The sequence below is a fragment of the Idiotropiscis lumnitzeri genome, chromosome 16, assembly GCF_059441095.1.
Source record: "Idiotropiscis lumnitzeri isolate Australia: NSW breed Sydney's pygmy pipehorse chromosome 16, RoL_Ilum_1.0, whole genome shotgun sequence".
Lineage (NCBI taxonomy): Eukaryota > Metazoa > Chordata > Actinopteri > Syngnathiformes > Syngnathidae > Idiotropiscis > Idiotropiscis lumnitzeri.
Genome location: NC_142406.1, coordinates 3,616,640 through 3,633,500, shown reverse-complemented (window position 1 = coordinate 3,633,500; position 16,861 = coordinate 3,616,640). Strand labels below are relative to the sequence as shown.

At 48.6% G+C, this 16,861-nt stretch overlaps 1 long non-coding RNA gene across 1 annotated transcript; it reads right to left on the bottom strand.

Annotated features, from left to right (window-relative positions):
• Window positions 1–10,207: 10,207 nt before the first annotated feature.
• Window positions 10,208–13,321, bottom strand: LOC148320890 (uncharacterized). The gene is made up of 3 exons (XR_015846988.1): window positions 11,632–13,321; window positions 11,043–11,565; window positions 10,208–10,951 (listed from the first exon to the last, which is right to left on the bottom strand). It is a non-coding gene; the product is annotated as an uncharacterized LOC148320890 (long non-coding RNA).
• Between the last annotated feature and the right edge of the window lie 3,540 nt (window positions 13,322–16,861).

Below are 16,861 nucleotides of genomic sequence, written 5' to 3'. Positions count from 1 at the left end.
CACTTCCTTCCGTTCCACCCGTGGCCTGGTGGTCAATGCCACGGGTTGGGATCCAGAATACCTGAGTTCAAATCCCGACATATGCAGTGCCATACCGAAAGCTCGCACAGACGAGGCACCTGCCGAACAGTGGCAGGCAATAAGGTTGGCATCCCGGTGCAAGGGGGCGGAGGGTGTCCTGGTTGGATGCGGCACCGTGTTACTACTGTCTCCAACTCAGGGACTTTTTCTCTCAATTGACAATAAGTAAATACTTGATTGAACAAAATGTGGTGAGAAACACCCGGGGTGAGATTTGAACCTAGGACCTGAGGTTCCCCAATGCACAACACACACCACTGAGCTAGCAGGGATTTGAAAGTCTCACTTGCTCCTTGTCCATATATCCTAATCAATGGGCGTTGTCAGTGGGAAAGACAAAAGCGCACGTGGTGCAGTCTCCCTCGTTCCTCCCGTGGCCTGGTGGTCAATGATACGGGTTGGGATCCTGAAGTACCTGGGTTCAAATACCGACACATTCAGAACAATACTGAACGCCAGCTCGGCAGGACAACTGCTGGACAGTGGCGGAGGGGGCAGCAGGCAGGCACAAAGAGCGGCTGGCAGGTAGATTCCTCGTTACGTCACCTCGGTGGGCGCCGGACGGCAAGACTAGGATCTCTAATGTAAAGAGTTTTTCTCTTAATTGACAATAAGTAAATGCTTGCTTCAACATAATGTGGCGAGACATACTTACCTACCACGTGTGCAGAGACACGGGGGTTGAGATTCGAACCTAGGACACAAAGGCGCACGTGGTGCAGTCACCCTTGTTCCTCCCGTGGCCTGGTGGTCAATGATACGGTTTGGGATCCTAAAGTACCTGGGTTCAAATCCAGACACATGCCGTACAATACTGAAAGCTACCTTGAGCTAGGCAGGTCAGTGGGAGACAGAAGGGGGATGGGCAGGCAGTCAGGCAGGGGATGGGCAGGCAGGCAGGCAGGCAGGCAGGCAGGCAGAAAAAATGAAGGGCGGACAAGGCAGAGAGCAGGCAGGACAGATAGCAGCGAAGGGCCGCCCAGGTAGGGCAGAGAGCAGGCAGGACAGATAGCAGCGAAGGGCCGCCCAGGTAGGGCAGAGAGCAGGCAGGCAGGACAGTCAGCAGTGAAGGGCGGCCCGGCAGAGAGCAGGCAGGACAGATGAAGGGCGGACAAGGCAGGTCAGATAGCAGCGAAGGGCCGCCCAGGTAGGGCAGAGAGCAGGCAGGTCAGATAGCAGCGAAGGGCCGCCCAGGTAGGGCAGAGAGCAGGCAGTGAAGGGCGGAGGTGGAGGAGTACCTGTCCGGGGTTGGTGGGCCAAATCCTAAACAGCTGTGGCGAGGGGGGGTGGACAGGAAATGCCTCTTCCTCTTCCTCTTCCTCTTCCTCTTCCTCTTCCTCTTCCTCTTCCTCTTCCTCTTCCTCTTCCTCTTCCTCTTCCTCTTCCTCTTCCTCTTCCTCTTCCTCTTCCTCTTCCTCTTCCTCTTCCTCTTCCTCTTCCTCTTCCTCTTCCTCTTCCTCTTCCTCTTCCTCTTCCTCTTCCTCTTCCTCTTCCTCTTCCTCTTCCTCTTCCTCTTCCTCTTCCTCTTCCTCTTCCTCTTCCTCTTCCTCTTCCTCTTCCTCTTCCTCTTCCTCTTCCTCTTCCTCTTCCTCTTCCTCTTCCTCTTCCTCTTCCTCTTCCTCTTCCTCTTCCTCTTCCTCTTCCTCTTCCTCTTCCTCTTCCTCTTCCTCTTCCTCTTCCTCTTCCTCTTCCTCTTCCTCTTCCTCTTCCTCTTCCTCTTCCTCTTCCTCTTCCTCTTCCTCTTCCTCTTCCTCTTCCTCTTCCTCTTCCTCTTCCTCTTCCTCTTCCTCTTCCTCTTCCTCTTCCTCTTCCTCTTCCTCTTCCTCTTCCTCTTCCTCTTCCTCTTCCTCTTCCTCTTCCTCTTCCTCTTCCTCTTCCTCTTCCTCTTCCTCTTCCTCTTCCTCTTCCTCTTCCTCTTCCTCTTCCTCTTCCTCTTCCTCTTCCTCTTCCTCTTCCTCTTCCTCTTCCTCTTCCTCTTCCTCTTCCTCTTCCTCTTCCTCTTCCTCTTCCTCTTCCTCTTCCTCTTCCTCTTCCTCTTCCTCTTCCTCTTCCTCTTCCTCTTCCTCTTCCTCTTCCTCTTCCTCTTCCTCTTCCTCTTCCTCTTCCTCTTCCTCTTCCTCTTCCTCTTCCTCTTCCTCTTCCTCTTCCTCTTCCTCTTCCTCTTCCTCTTCCTCTTCCTCTTCCTCTTCCTCTTCCTCTTCCTCTTCCTCTTCCTCTTCCTCTTCCTCTTCCTCTTCCTCTTCCTCTTCCTCTTCCTCTTCCTCTTCCTCTTCCTCTTCCTCTTCCTCTTCCTCTTCCTCTTCCTCTTCCTCTTCCTCTTCCTCTTCCTCTTCCTCTTCCTCTTCCTCTTCCTCTTCCTCTTCCTCTTCCTCTTCCTCTTCCTCTTCCTCTTCCTCTTCCTCTTCCTCTTCCTCTTCCTCTTCCTCTTCCTCTTCCTCTTCCTCTTCCTCTTCCTCTTCCTCTTCCTCTTCCTCTTCCTCTTCCTCTTCCTCTTCCTCTTCCTCTTCCTCTTCCTCTTCCTCTTCCTCTTCCTCTTCCTCTTCCTCTTCCTCTTCCTCTTCCTCTTCCTCTTCCTCTTCCTCTTCCTCTTCCTCTTCCTCTTCCTCTTCCTCTTCCTCTTCCTCTTCCTCTTCCTCTTCCTCTTCCTCTTCCTCTTCCTCTTCCTCTTCCTCTTCCTCTTCCTCTTCCTCTTCCTCTTCCTCTTCCTCTTCCTCTTCCTCTTCCTCTTCCTCTTCCTCTTCCTCTTCCTCTTCCTCTTCCTCTTCCTCTTCCTCTTCCTCTTCCTCTTCCTCTTCCTCTTCCTCTTCCTCTTCCTCTTCCTCTTCCTCTTCCTCTTCCTCTTCCTCTTCCTCTTCCTCTTCCTCTTCCTCTTCCTCTTCCTCTTCCTCTTCCTCTTCCTCTTCCTCTTCCTCTTCCTCTTCCTCTTCCTCTTCCTCTTCCTCTTCCTCTTCCTCTTCCTCTTCCTCTTCCTCTTCCTCTTCCTCTTCCTCTTCCTCTTCCTCTTCCTCTTCCTCTTCCTCTTCCTCTTCCTCTTCCTCTTCCTCTTCCTCTTCCTCTTCCTCTTCCTCTTCCTCTTCCTCTTCCTCTTCCTCTTCCTCTTCCTCTTCCTCTTCCTCTTCCTCTTCCTCTTCCTCTTCCTCTTCCTCTTCCTCTTCCTCTTCCTCTTCCTCTTCCTCTTCCTCTTCCTCTTCCTCTTCCTCTTCCTCTTCCTCTTCCTCTTCCTCTTCCTCTTCCTCTTCCTCTTCCTCTTCCTCTTCCTCTTCCTCTTCCTCTTCCTCTTCCTCTTCCTCTTCCTCTTCCTCTTCCTCTTCCTCTTCCTCTTCCTCTTCCTCTTCCTCTTCCTCTTCCTCTTCCTCTTCCTCTTCCTCTTCCTCTTCCTCTTCCTCTTCCTCTTCCTCTTCCTCTTCCTCTTCCTCTTCCTCTTCCTCTTCCTCTTCCTCTTCCTCTTCCTCTTCCTCTTCCTCTTCCTCTTCCTCTTCCTCTTCCTCTTCCTCTTCCTCTTCCTCTTCCTCTTCCTCTTCCTCTTCCTCTTCCTCTTCCTCTTCCTCTTCCTCTTCCTCTTCCTCTTCCTCTTCCTCTTCCTCTTCCTCTTCCTCTTCCTCTTCCTCTTCCTCTTCCTCTTCCTCTTCCTCTTCCTCTTCCTCTTCCTCTTCCTCTTCCTCTTCCTCTTCCTCTTCCTCTTCCTCTTCCTCTTCCTCTTCCTCTTCCTCTTCCTCTTCCTCTTCCTCTTCCTCTTCCTCTTCCTCTTCCTCTTCCTCTTCCTCTTCCTCTTCCTCTTCCTCTTCCTCTTCCTCTTCCTCTTCCTCTTCCTCTTCCTCTTCCTCTTCCTCTTCCTCTTCCTCTTCCTCTTCCTCTTCCTCTTCCTCTTCCTCTTCCTCTTCCTCTTCCTCTTCCTCTTCCTCTTCCTCTTCCTCTTCCTCTTCCTCTTCCTCTTCCTCTTCCTCTTCCTCTTCCTCTTCCTCTTCCTCTTCCTCTTCCTCTTCCTCTTCCTCTTCCTCTTCCTCTTCCTCTTCCTCTTCCTCTTCCTCTTCCTCTTCCTCTTCCTCTTCCTCTTCCTCTTCCTCTTCCTCTTCCTCTTCCTCTTCCTCTTCCTCTTCCTCTTCCTCTTCCTCTTCCTCTTCCTCTTCCTCTTCCTCTTCCTCTTCCTCTTCCTCTTCCTCTTCCTCTTCCTCTTCCTCTTCCTCTTCCTCTTCCTCTTCCTCTTCCTCTTCCTCTTCCTCTTCCTCTTCCTCTTCCTCTTCCTCTTCCTCTTCCTCTTCCTCTTCCTCTTCCTCTTCCTCTTCCTCTTCCTCTTCCTCTTCCTCTTCCTCTTCCTCTTCCTCTTCCTCTTCCTCTTCCTCTTCCTCTTCCTCTTCCTCTTCCTCTTCCTCTTCCTCTTCCTCTTCCTCTTCCTCTTCCTCTTCCTCTTCCTCTTCCTCTTCCTCTTCCTCTTCCTCTTCCTCTTCCTCTTCCTCTTCCTCTTCCTCTTCCTCTTCCTCTTCCTCTTCCTCTTCCTCTTCCTCTTCCTCTTCCTCTTCCTCTTCCTCTTCCTCTTCCTCTTCCTCTTCCTCTTCCTCTTCCTCTTCCTCTTCCTCTTCCTCTTCCTCTTCCTCTTCCTCTTCCTCTTCCTCTTCCTCTTCCTCTTCCTCTTCCTCTTCCTCTTCCTCTTCCTCTTCCTCTTCCTCTTCCTCTTCCTCTTCCTCTTCCTCTTCCTCTTCCTCTTCCTCTTCCTCTTCCTCTTCCTCTTCCTCTTCCTCTTCCTCTTCCTCTTCCTCTTCCTCTTCCTCTTCCTCTTCCTCTTCCTCTTCCTCTTCCTCTTCCTCTTCCTCTTCCTCTTCCTCTTCCTCTTCCTCTTCCTCTTCCTCTTCCTCTTCCTCTTCCTCTTCCTCTTCCTCTTCCTCTTCCTCTTCCTCTTCCTCTTCCTCTTCCTCTTCCTCTTCCTCTTCCTCTTCCTCTTCCTCTTCCTCTTCCTCTTCCTCTTCCTCTTCCTCTTCCTCTTCCTCTTCCTCTTCCTCTTCCTCTTCCTCTTCCTCTTCCTCTTCCTCTTCCTCTTCCTCTTCCTCTTCCTCTTCCTCTTCCTCTTCCTCTTCCTCTTCCTCTTCCTCTTCCTCTTCCTCTTCCTCTTCCTCTTCCTCTTCCTCTTCCTCTTCCTCTTCCTCTTCCTCTTCCTCTTCCTCTTCCTCTTCCTCTTCCTCTTCCTCTTCCTCTTCCTCTTCCTCTTCCTCTTCCTCTTCCTCTTCCTCTTCCTCTTCCTCTTCCTCTTCCTCTTCCTCTTCCTCTTCCTCTTCCTCTTCCTCTTCCTCTTCCTCTTCCTCTTCCTCTTCCTCTTCCTCTTCCTCTTCCTCTTCCTCTTCCTCTTCCTCTTCCTCTTCCTCTTCCTCTTCCTCTTCCTCTTCCTCTTCCTCTTCCTCTTCCTCTTCCTCTTCCTCTTCCTCTTCCTCTTCCTCTTCCTCTTCCTCTTCCTCTTCCTCTTCCTCTTCCTCTTCCTCTTCCTCTTCCTCTTCCTCTTCCTCTTCCTCTTCCTCTTCCTCTTCCTCTTCCTCTTCCTCTTCCTCTTCCTCTTCCTCTTCCTCTTCCTCTTCCTCTTCCTCTTCCTCTTCCTCTTCCTCTTCCTCTTCCTCTTCCTCTTCCTCTTCCTCTTCCTCTTCCTCTTCCTCTTCCTCTTCCTCTTCCTCTTCCTCTTCCTCTTCCTCTTCCTCTTCCTCTTCCTCTTCCTCTTCCTCTTCCTCTTCCTCTTCCTCTTCCTCTTCCTCTTCCTCTTCCTCTTCCTCTTCCTCTTCCTCTTCCTCTTCCTCTTCCTCTTCCTCTTCCTCTTCCTCTTCCTCTTCCTCTTCCTCTTCCTCTTCCTCTTCCTCTTCCTCTTCCTCTTCCTCTTCCTCTTCCTCTTCCTCTTCCTCTTCCTCTTCCTCTTCCTCTTCCTCTTCCTCTTCCTCTTCCTCTTCCTCTTCCTCTTCCTCTTCCTCTTCCTCTTCCTCTTCCTCTTCCTCTTCCTCTTCCTCTTCCTCTTCCTCTTCCTCTTCCTCTTCCTCTTCCTCTTCCTCTTCCTCTTCCTCTTCCTCTTCCTCTTCCTCTTCCTCTTCCTCTTCCTCTTCCTCTTCCTCTTCCTCTTCCTCTTCCTCTTCCTCTTCCTCTTCCTCTTCCTCTTCCTCTTCCTCTTCCTCTTCCTCTTCCTCTTCCTCTTCCTCTTCCTCTTCCTCTTCCTCTTCCTCTTCCTCTTCCTCTTCCTCTTCCTCTTCCTCTTCCTCTTCCTCTTCCTCTTCCTCTTCCTCTTCCTCTTCCTCTTCCTCTTCCTCTTCCTCTTCCTCTTCCTCTTCCTCTTCCTCTTCCTCTTCCTCTTCCTCTTCCTCTTCCTCTTCCTCTTCCTCTTCCTCTTCCTCTTCCTCTTCCTCTTCCTCTTCCTCTTCCTCTTCCTCTTCCTCTTCCTCTTCCTCTTCCTCTTCCTCTTCCTCTTCCTCTTCCTCTTCCTCTTCCTCTTCCTCTTCCTCTTCCTCTTCCTCTTCCTCTTCCTCTTCCTCTTCCTCTTCCTCTTCCTCTTCCTCTTCCTCTTCCTCTTCCTCTTCCTCTTCCTCTTCCTCTTCCTCTTCCTCTTCCTCTTCCTCTTCCTCTTCCTCTTCCTCTTCCTCTTCCTCTTCCTCTTCCTCTTCCTCTTCCTCTTCCTCTTCCTCTTCCTCTTCCTCTTCCTCTTCCTCTTCCTCTTCCTCTTCCTCTTCCTCTTCCTCTTCCTCTTCCTCTTCCTCTTCCTCTTCCTCTTCCTCTTCCTCTTCCTCTTCCTCTTCCTCTTCCTCTTCCTCTTCCTCTTCCTCTTCCTCTTCCTCTTCCTCTTCCTCTTCCTCTTCCTCTTCCTCTTCCTCTTCCTCTTCCTCTTCCTCTTCCTCTTCCTCTTCCTCTTCCTCTTCCTCTTCCTCTTCCTCTTCCTCTTCCTCTTCCTCTTCCTCTTCCTCTTCCTCTTCCTCTTCCTCTTCCTCTTCCTCTTCCTCTTCCTCTTCCTCTTCCTCTTCCTCTTCCTCTTCCTCTTCCTCTTCCTCTTCCTCTTCCTCTTCCTCTTCCTCTTCCTCTTCCTCTTCCTCTTCCTCTTCCTCTTCCTCTTCCTCTTCCTCTTCCTCTTCCTCTTCCTCTTCCTCTTCCTCTTCCTCTTCCTCTTCCTCTTCCTCTTCCTCTTCCTCTTCCTCTTCCTCTTCCTCTTCCTCTTCCTCTTCCTCTTCCTCTTCCTCTTCCTCTTCCTCTTCCTCTTCCTCTTCCTCTTCCTCTTCCTCTTCCTCTTCCTCTTCCTCTTCCTCTTCCTCTTCCTCTTCCTCTTCCTCTTCCTCTTCCTCTTCCTCTTCCTCTTCCTCTTCCTCTTCCTCTTCCTCTTCCTCGCCCTTCACTGCCAAGCTGGCGTTCAGTATTGTTCTGAATGTGTCTGGATTTGAACCCAGGTACTTTAGGATCCCAACCCGTATCATTGACCACCAGGCCACGGGAGGAACGAGGGTGACTGCACCACGTGCGCCTTTGTCTTTCCCACTGACAAAGCCCATTATTTAGGACATATGGACACAGAGCAACAGAGACTTCCAAATCACTGCTAGCTCAGTGGGGTGTGTTGTGCATTGGGCAACCTGTGGTCCTAGGTTCAAATCTCACCCGGGTGCTTCTCGCCACATTTTGTTCAAGCAAGTATTTAAGTATTGTCAATTGAGAGAAAAAGTCCCTGAGTTGGAGACAGTAGTAACACGGTGCCGCATCCACCCAGGACACCCTCCGCCCCCTTGCACCGGGATGCCAACCTTGTGCCTGCCACTATTCGGCAGGTGCCTCGTCTGTGCGAGCTTTCGGTATGGCACTGTATATGTCGGGATTTGAACTCAGGTATTCTGGATCCCAACCCGTGGCATTTACTACCAGGCCACGGGAGGAACGGAAGGAAGTGCACCATGTGTGCTTTTGTCTTTTGCAAGCTGACTAAGGTCCCATGTTTAAAGATAGATGGACAAGCAGTGGCAGTTACTCCCAGGTCCCAGCTGGCTTAGCGGATAGAGCTGTGGGTTTGTTCACCTGAGATCCAGGGTTCAAACCCCATTGATACCAATGTCATGTATATCTTCATGTAATGTCTGCAACTAACCCTAACCGAGTTGTTCTCTCCAATGTATCTGTCACTGTTCAATGTGTGTGAGCTAGAAACAGAATAAGAAGTCTACAGTACATCAATAAGCGGTATGCTTGAAGATCCTTGCAAGTGTAAGGAATGATTCGTTTTATGCTTCTTTGCCATTTAATTAAAAAATTGCTGCCGACATGCGCCGCAACCTATTCGTCAGGGGGGGGGGGCTGGGGGTTGTTGGAGCGCACTTGTTACACACCCATTTCAGCCTGCAATGGACCTCCAGTACGGGAAAAACAGCTGATATTGGCCGATATCGACGGCACTCTGAAAAGGTCGTTGCAATGACTTGGGGGGGCGGAGAGTCCCCTGCGAGCAGGCTCGTCGGTAAATACGTGAATAGCACATTGAAACAACAGGGCTAGCACCGGGCCACGGACCAGTGGGTGCAGACCACAGCCATAGGGGGCCTGCGAACCCCCCAATGTAAAGATTTAAGCTCTCTGCTCTCACGGAGGATCGAGTGACGTCTCGGGCAGCCAAAACGGATTGTTTGGAGCATCGACTTTTATATGAACGGACTACCAATCGGACCCTCACGGCTGAAGCCAGAGGGGCGCCATCTTACGTTGCCACTGCTACTGCCGTTGATTGGCCGATATCGACGATACTCGGAAAATGTCATCGCAATGACTGGGGGCGTTGGAGAGGAGGGACTCGTTTCAATTTCTTCCCTGCGCTCCATTGGTTTACCTATTGATGCCCTCTGTGGGCGGCACGGTGGCCTCACAGTGAGAGACAGCATCGGGCGTGGGTTCGATCCCGGCTCCAGCCATCCTGTGTGGAGTTTGCATGTTCTCCCCGTGCTTACGTGGGTTTCCTCCCACATTCCAAAAACATGCATGGCAGGCCGATTGAACACTCGAAATTGCCCCTAGGTGTGAGTGTGAGTGCGGATGGTTGTTCGTCTCTGTGTGCCCTGCAATTGGCTGGCAACCAGTTCAGGGTGTCCCCCGCCTACTGCCCGAAGATAGCTGGGATAGGCTCCAGCACCCCCCGCGACCCTAGTGAGGAGAAGCGGTACAGATGATGGATGGATGCCCTCTGCTCTCACGGCGCGTCGAGTGACGTGGATCGACTTTTATATGAACGGACTAGCAATCGGCCCCTCGCGGCTGAAGCCAGTGGGGAGCCATCTTGCCTTGCCACTGCTACTGCCGTTCATTTGTCACTGAATACACTTCTCAGTGCGTTTCATGCTACAATCCCCGTCACCGGTAATGAGAGCCTCTCAGAGAACAAATTTGACATTTTTCATCAACCGTTCATATAATCAGTATCGCAAATTATGAGTGACAAAGTTTAGGTTTGCATAGGAGAGGGGATTTGTCCCAAACGATTTTGTTGGGAGTTGCGATATGCAAATCTTGAAAAAGCACATAGAGAACATTTTTAAATGGTTTTACCGATGGACTGTGCTTATAGCGCTCCTACCATATTTATCGGTTCCATCAGAGGTCAGCAATTCCACCATGTTAAGAGACGCGCAACTCAATTGCGGGGTGTGTATATATACATACAAATATAGATACATAAAAATAGAGCTGTAAATTAACTTTTCTTTTTATAGAAGTTTTTTTTAAGGAGACTAGTTATCGTTAAAGGTTTTTTTTTTTTAATACGACCAGTCAAGTGATCCATGATGACTGCATGATAATGAATGACAGAGACAACAAAAAAGAAATGACTGTATTTCAAACACAATAGTGACATTTACAACATATTGCACTTACATCAAGTGCAAAAAAAACCCAAAACAACTCATTCCCAAAATCTCAAATGTAAAATGGTTTTTCACCATCGGCTCGCTTATTTTTGCTGTTCAGCCTTCCAACATTTTCCTTTTCGTATAGCAGACGTGGTCATTTCTGTTCAAAGCTTCCGTCGGCCCATTTACTTTTTACAACTCATGCTTTAGGCGCCACTTTCAGTGTCACCAATTTAACAAGTCAATTAAATTTACAACAAATAAATATATCTCTTTTTACTATGAATGCCCAACATGTTGCACGTGTGACTGTCAATATTGTTACTCATGTGAAACTCATCCAAGAATGTTTACATCAATGCCATTTTTGTTAGACAACACAACTACACGTACTGGCTCTGCCCAGTTGAAGTACAGACCACTTGAAATCACTTCACAATTTTAATTCAAGGACAAAGGCACATCTGGAACATACAAAAAGGAAGCTTGACATTTCGCTTCCAACAAAATCAAATACAAACATCTCAAAATCTTTCAGAGCGCATGGGACTCAAATGAAGCATCGTTGCTTTCATGCACAGCTCAGTCCAAAATGGCCATCATGCAGTCAGTGTTGTCCAAACACACCCAGTGAGTTAGTGACAGAACGGAGACAAAGACACCAAGTGGACACACAAAGAAAAAAAAAATACTCTCCCCGTCGAGTTGGCCTTTTCCACTCCAAGAATCTGCACCTCTTGTGGGGAGAACTCTGCAAAAAGGAAAGCCTCATCTTAACATGCCTTGTCATCCATTTTCTAGGCACTCATCTGACACTCGCCTCAAAAGCCAACAAGCTGTTCAACTTGGAGCATCTTCATTGGACACGCGCAATTGTTTCTCTTCCCATCCATCTCCGCCCGTTGAGGACCTCAACATTTGTGACCTTTACTCGGGTGAAAGTCGAGGATGGCGCCGACAAAAGCGCTGATGCAGTCGGAGGTGGTGACTGGAGGTGAGCTGCGACTCCGGACAGGAAAGGTGGCGAGTTCGATGCGCTGCTGTGCAGACAAAAGTAAATAAAATCAATTGGCACGTTTGGGCCACATGAGACTTTTGTTGCAATCATTGCAGTTTTTGTACTTTTCTTACCCGGCTTTCGTAGACGCCCCCGACTCATCGTCCACATTTTAACTGCAAAAAGAAAAACTCTTAGTTGTGAGCGGGCACTTGCTTTGCGTCTGGACTCATGAAGCCGGTCCAAGTTGCTCAGTCGGGTGCCTCCACAACGCTGAAACAAATGTTTTTGCGTTAATATGACAGACTCCGCCCCCAACGCCTGCCGACACCGTCGCCCAAAAACCAGCTTTCCAACCGACATCCTCAAACAACAAAAACCTGCTCTGCATCCAGACGAGCCAAACGACGAGCTGACCATCAACAATCCTTGCCAAAGAGCACTCAACCACAACCACACCATCGGCTCCAAAAACACCGTTCACGACTGCCCTCAGAACAAAAACAACCTTCGCTGGCTACGCTCAACCAAAGCAAACCACAAAGCTCACAACTCCTGTCCACCATTTCCAGGCACCCCTCGAAAAGATTATACTTATTTGTGCGCCGCTTGATTCTTCATTTGCAGAACGGCTCCTCATCCAGCTCCATCCGAGTCCTGCAACCCCCCCAAAAATTAATGAGTTGCGCCCCTTGCACATTACATTGCCAAGTTTGTTGTTACCTCTGCCCAGCCTCTCTTCTCATCCGGCTCCTCTTCCACCCGAGCACACGAATTTCATCTCGTGCATCTGCCGTGCAACATGGGCTCCGGCTCCTCTTCCATCCTGCAACAAGTCAAGTGCATTTGTATTGCCCAGTCAAAATCTTAACAGCGACGAAAGGTTGGCGACATCTCCCGACCTAAAGCCACCAAACGGGAAAGGAAGAACTCCAAATCCCATTTGAGCGAGCTTTGAAAAAGAAACCTGGCGAAGGGACCAGAGATTGAAGAGCGATCCCGTTTCCGAGGCCGAGTGGGCAACATTTCACACAATGCGATGTTATATCTGTTTAGGAAAATCACTCGGTATAAAGTCCTTTTTACACTTTCAAGTTGCATGCACATGAACTCGCCAATGCCACTTGAAATCACTTCAAATTTTAATCAAAGGCACAAAACAGAAAGAGAAAGCTTTACAAGTCACTCCAAACATAAAAACGATAATACAAACATATACAATATATCAGAGTTTAATTTGACGAGAGAGGTCTGGTTGCAGCCACCATTTCCAGCGCCACTTTACAAGTGTTTGGACGGGAAATGGAACATACAAGCGAGCGCTGACTGTGGTGGACAATTGTCATCTGCAGGGACAAGGGGGGTGGCGGACTGAGAAGGGTCGCCGCAGCCAGCCCCTCTTGGCCTCGACACGTCGCTCGGAACAAATCCCCATCATGCACACCACGTGAGGAAGTGACAGAGCGGAGACAAACGCACCGAGTCGAAAAACAAAAATACTCTCCTGTCGAGTCGGCGCTTTGCTCGCCAAGTGTCGTAGCATCCGCTCCTCTCGTCCGAGAACGCTACGGGGAGGACAAAGTCGTCTTAACGTGCGTCTGCATCCATTTTATTGGGCAACACTCGCCTCAAAAGTCAACAAGATGTTCATCTTGGAGCGTCTTCATTGGACGGCTGCAGTCCTTCCTCTTCCCGTCGTCGTGCGCCACTTGATGGATCTGCAATGCATTTTGGGACGCTCCTTCAGCCTGCAAAACAACCACATTAATGCACTTTTGGAGATTGTCATGAATTCAATATTTTTTTAACCCACTTCTGACCCTGTTCTTGTTCTCCAAAGTGCCTCCCGTTCACCCGACTCATCGTCCACTTTTACTTTGACTGCAAAAAGAAAAACACTCTTAGTTGTGAGCGGGCACTTGCTTTGTGTCTGGACTCATGAAGCCGGTCCAAGTTGCTCAGTCGGGTGCCTCCACAACGCAGACACAAATGTTTTTGCGTTAATATGACCGACTCCGCCCCCAACGCCTGCCGACACCATCGCCCACAAACCAGCTTTCCAACCGACATCCTCAAACAACAAAAAGCGGCTCCGCATCCAGACGAGCCAAACGACGAGCTGACCATCTCCAACAATCCTTGCCAAAGAGCACTCAACCACAACCACACCATCGGCTCCAAAAACACCGTTCACGACTGCCCTCTTTGGCATCAGACCTTTCCTGCTCCTCCAACAACTCCAACAAGCCTCCTTCGCGACGCTCAACCGAGGCAAACCACAAAGCTCACAACTCTGTCTCCTCCTGCGCATCGTTTACAAGCACACCTCAAACAGATTATACTCATTTGTGTGCCGCTTGATTCTTCATTTGCGGAACGGCTCCTCTTCCTCATCCCATCCAGCTCATGCCGAGTCCTGCAACCCAGAAAGAAATTAATTGTGCCTGTCGCATATCAATTTGCAGCCTTTCCATCCATCAGGCTCCTCTTCCACCCTACAAAAACAATTTCATCTTTTGTGCATTCGCACTTATTACGCTGCTGTGGTGCAACATGGGCGCCGGCTCCTCCTCCACCCTGCAACAAGTACATTTGTAGAGCCCTTTATTCACAAAAGAGTCTCAAAATCTAAACAGTCGACGAAAGGTCGGCGACGTCCCCGACAGAAGAAAACCTGAAATTGAAAGATCAATCCCCTTCCAGGACGGCCAGGCTGCAACGGAGGCTGAGTGGGCAACATTTCACACACGCCGTGTTATATATACAAGGAAGAAAACAACACGAGACTTCATTTCATGAGTCAAAACATAGCAGGTCGTCGGCAGAGAAGCGGTTCTGGCCCGGTCGCTCGGTGCACAAGCCACACAGCAACAAAGTCATGTGACGTGTCACCGACTTGATTGGAGAGTCGACTGTCTGTTGGGTGCACTCGCCCGTCCTTTTGAGCACCGTGCAAAACGCATAATGTTAGCAAAATTAGTCGTGTGCTGCTCACGTCATTGTGCGCATGAATAATTCTAACCCTCGTCCGGTGGTTCTTGATGCCTCTCGGAACATCACACTCTGCCGCCGCCCGACAACCTGCAAGTCAAAAACATGGACCGGGGGTGGGGGGGGACAATGACAAGTCATTAAAATAGACTGTAAACAACAAAATGTGTGGATGAGTCATATGCTGATTTATTTTTGGCTGAATGGCCAAACTCAAAATGTCTCAATACCAGCACGTGTCGTTCAGTGACAGCGGAGACAACAAAGTGCAAAGAAATACTCTCCGTCGTTGGCGCTTTGCTCTCCAAGGGCCGTAGCATCTGCTCCTCTCGTCGTCGTGTGTCACTTGCTCATGTTCGTGCTACGAGTTTTGTTACTTCTGTCCAGTCTTTCATTCTGATCCTCCATCCTGCAAACACAAGCACATAAACGCAGACAATTACTTTTGAGACTGTCACTTGGATTGTTTTACTTTAATACGTGTACTTATGACCCTGTTCTGGTTCTCCAAGGTGCCTCCTGTCCCAACCGGCTTCCTCTTCACCCTGCAACAAGTCAAGGACGGAGGCATCGTGGTCAACATTTAACACAATACGGTGTTATATAATAAACCAGATGAGACTTGAACTCGTCAAAACACGGCAGGTCGTCGGCAGAGAAGCGGTTCTGGCCCGGTCGCTCGGTGCACAATCCACACAGCAAAAGCGTCACAGTCATGTGACGTGTCACCGACTTGATTGGAGAGCCGACTTTGGTGGGAGCACTCGTCCGTCCTTATTAAAACGCCACAAAAATCAGCCGATGACTTCCAGGCCATATTTCTTCACCCTCCACTTATTTTATTGACGTGCACGTACTTTCTTTACCACGTCTTTTGTCACCCCAAAACACACTTGTGTATGTCCTCATTAGCCTGGTCCAGGGCCTCTTGGTTCCCCTCAGCAAATCCGGTGCCTCCACAACCCTGAAACGCAGAGAGGGGTTGGGGTGGATGGTATATCAAATATTAGTTATTGATATGATATTATTAGGGGATGTTAGTGTCGATCAATATGCTGAGTCCACCCTCAAAGCCGACACTGCACACTCTGGCCTTCAATTGCCATCCTCTCACAAGTAAACAACTGCTCTGGATCCAGGCAAACAACTAAAGACCATCTCAAGCAAGACCACCAGACTCCAACAATCAGCCCTCCAAACACTTTCTATGCCTGCCCTCATTTCAAGCCAACCTTTCTAGCACAACACACAACGAGCATCCAGAACCAAAGTCAACCAAGGCGCGCCACAGAGCTCAACATCCTTCCCCCTCGTCTTCACACGCTCCCCACGCAACGTTAACTTTTGCGTGCTACTTGATTCTTGACTTGATGTGGAATTGCTCCTTTTTCTCATCCCAGTCGGCTCCTCTTCCAGCCTGCAAAACACACTCATCATTACTTGTGTGTTGGCAACTTCATTTGGATATTTCAGCTTCATCCAATCTCTTGATCCAGAAAGACAAATTCATAGAACTATTCTAAAACATTACTATAAACACCAAAAACAAAAAGTTTACTGACCTTAATGCGACTGAACTTTGCGTGTTGGCAGTGAGCATGTTCAGCTCATTAGTGGAATTGACAAAAATCAGCTTTTGTTCAGGCACAGATGAACGTTTCAATTTGCATTTGTACAGTCTAGTCTTTACAATCGGACAAAGTATGAAAAAAAAGAGCGCAGACATTTTCATGTATTCAGTGTGTACACAGTTACAGCCATGAATTACACACACATGTAAATTCACAAATTTATTTTCATCTGGTTCGAGATCCTCCTGCTCGCTTTGTATTGAAGGATGCGGTCTTCATTTTTCATTCTGCAGAGAAAAACAGAAAATAAGTTTACATCTCAATATTTAATTTTTGTAATCATTACAGATAACAGATTGCCATTTCTTTAAGAATATGCATGTAATGTTGAAAGCCGCTGTGCAATAAGACGGCACAATTTTTCATTTCAACAACTTACCTCAAATCGGACAGATTATGCAAATATGGGGTCCAAAAATGGCATCCTTCCATGAGTCGAGCTCCGCCGTCCAAATAGGATAAAATGTCCCCTCCGGCCGAAAATCAGATGAACGAATGCTTGTAAAAGTTTCCGAGGTACGTTTTGGTCATGTATCAACCAGCAGTGGAGAAATAGTCACAATTTTTGGCTATATTTGGAGCGGAAAGGGTGTAAAACTTTGACCAAGTTTACTAAATAAAGATTCAAGAAAAATAAAGTGCAGATTGGTGCAATAACCAAGCACATTAATTAAAAAAAAGTCTACTTCAGATTCGGTGAGTGAAAAAAAAACTTCATTCGACAAATAAATCAGAAAAATACTGCAAAAAAATTTAACATACCAATACCAGCTGAAATAAAAATGCCCCACATTCAGTAAACCCCCAAAAAATGTCATGCAAACAAAAGCATACAGTTCAAATATTGAGTACAAAGCCATTGTGTGTCAGTTCCAGCACTTAAAAAAAAAGGAAAATAATAAAAGAAAAAGCAAAAAGAGCTGGCCAGCATTAAAAAAAAAAAAAATGCAAACCAAAAACATTGTGTCTTGTGCAACAATTTTTAAAGAGCACAATTTGCTAAATTGAACAAAAGCAAGTGAATTTTGACATGATGTGCACAAACCACAAAAGCTTCGACATCCCTCAAGTGTGCAAATCTGCAAAATTGGGAGAAAAGGCAACACACGACAAACATTTGCTCTGTGCTTACTTACCTGAGGAAAAGCCAAGCGGTCGGGCGCCAACTTGCCGCACCTGCATTTGATAATTCCCGCCGTGCACACCTGTCTCCAATTGTCTGAATGCACGACGTCACGTCCGCCAAGCCAAGCCTGCCTTCTTCGCCTGCTCGTTCCACCGCGGTTTGCACACTTGCGCCATCTGGTGACCTGTCACGATAACTGCTTTCG